This window comes from Ovis canadensis, chromosome 15, assembly GCF_042477335.2.
Source record: "Ovis canadensis isolate MfBH-ARS-UI-01 breed Bighorn chromosome 15, ARS-UI_OviCan_v2, whole genome shotgun sequence".
Lineage (NCBI taxonomy): Eukaryota > Metazoa > Chordata > Mammalia > Artiodactyla > Bovidae > Ovis > Ovis canadensis.
The window spans coordinates 56,052,194-56,053,887 of record NC_091259.1 but is presented as its reverse complement, the minus strand read 5'-3'; positions in this window follow the sequence as shown (position 1 = coordinate 56,053,887).

The following is a 1,694-nucleotide window of genomic DNA, read 5'->3' as shown; positions in this document are numbered from 1 at the left end:
AGTAATTAATCTACCCAGCCTCACAGGGGTCTTGAGGTAGCTTTCAACTCTGAGGCTCCCCAGACTGGGTAACCCATCTGTTATACACGGTTTTAAGTGAGACGGCATAATGTTTGCAAAGAACTTGGAAATGCAGTTATTCTATTATCTCAACTCCCAGAGGGTCAGAGCTAAAACAAGAGAAATTAATGAAAAAGTAATGATTTGACTTACTGTCTTTTTGACTTCAGTTCAGTTCAATTCAGTCACTCAGTCGTGTCTGACTCTTTGTGACCCCATGGACTGCAGCACACCAGGCTACCTTGTCCATCACCAACTCCCAGAGTTCACTCAAACTCATGTCCATTGAGTTGGTGATGCCATCCAACCATCTCATCCTCTGTCGTCCCCTTCTCCTCCTGCCTTCAATCTTTCCCAGCATCAGGGAACTGACTTTTCAATGAGTCAGTTTTTCGCATCAGGTGGCCAAAGTATTGGAGTTTCAGCTTCAACATCAGTCCTTCCAATGAATATTCAGGACTGGTTTCCTTTAGGGTGGACTGGATGGATCTTCCTCTTTGACTTAACAGTTATGTCATTTGAGGTATATATGACAAATAGAATTGTGCCTAGGGAGGGTACATATTTCAGCTGTAAAAGCAGGAAACGGTAACTGTCTAAGGCACTGCTTTGACTGCTCCAGTCAGGTGAGCCCCAAGAGTAAATTCTGTCTAATACCTGCAAAAATTACGTTTTTTCACTGTGAAGATGGCTACATCAAGCTGTCTGAGGCTTTTTCCATTATATACTTGACCATTTTTTTCTGATTCTAGAGTTTCAAAGGACTACAAAGGTAGGATTTGGTCGCCTAAACTCCCATCTCTAGAAGATTGTTAGATGTGGGCAACATGAACACCTAGATCCTCCTAAATATAATATATTAAGATGTATTCTTAAAATTCAGTTGGTGTGAATGAATGTTTTCCAAGTCCAACCCATATCAAGCCTATGATAAGTTGCAATTTTGAAAAAGATTTTCAGTCCCAATAAATTTTACAGAGTGATCCTTATCGCTGGCTGGAAGCAACAGCTTAGTGGGCCTCCTCTGGTAATGTCCAGGCCTTAAGAAAATTTCTATTATATAAATATTAGTACCAAACCCAGTTCCCATTGGGGATTCCATTTGGATTGCGCTCAGCAGAATCAGATATTCAAGCTAATGTTTCTGGCTTTTCCTTAGCTAACATTCAGTTCAGTTCAGTTCAGTTACTCAGTCGTGTCTGACTCTTTGTGACCCCATGAATTGCAGCACACCAGGCCTCCCTGTCCATCACCAACTCCCGGAGTTCATTCAAACTCACGTCCATTGAGTCAGTGATGCCATCCAGCCGTCTCGTCCCCTTCTCCTCCTGCCCCCAATCCCTCCCAGCATCAGAGTCTTTTCCAATGAGTCAACTCTTCACATGAGGTGGCCAAAGTTTTGGATTTCAGCTTTAGCATCATTCCTTCCAAAGAAATCCCAGGGCTGATCTCCTTCAGAATGGACTGGTTGGATCTCCTTGCAGTCCAAGGGACTCTCAAGAGTCTTCTCCAACACCACAGTTCAAAAGCATCAATTCTTCAGCGCTCAGCTTTCTTCACAGTCCAACTCGCACATCCATACATGATCACTGGAAAAACCATAGCCTTGACTAGACGGACCTTTGTTGGCAAAG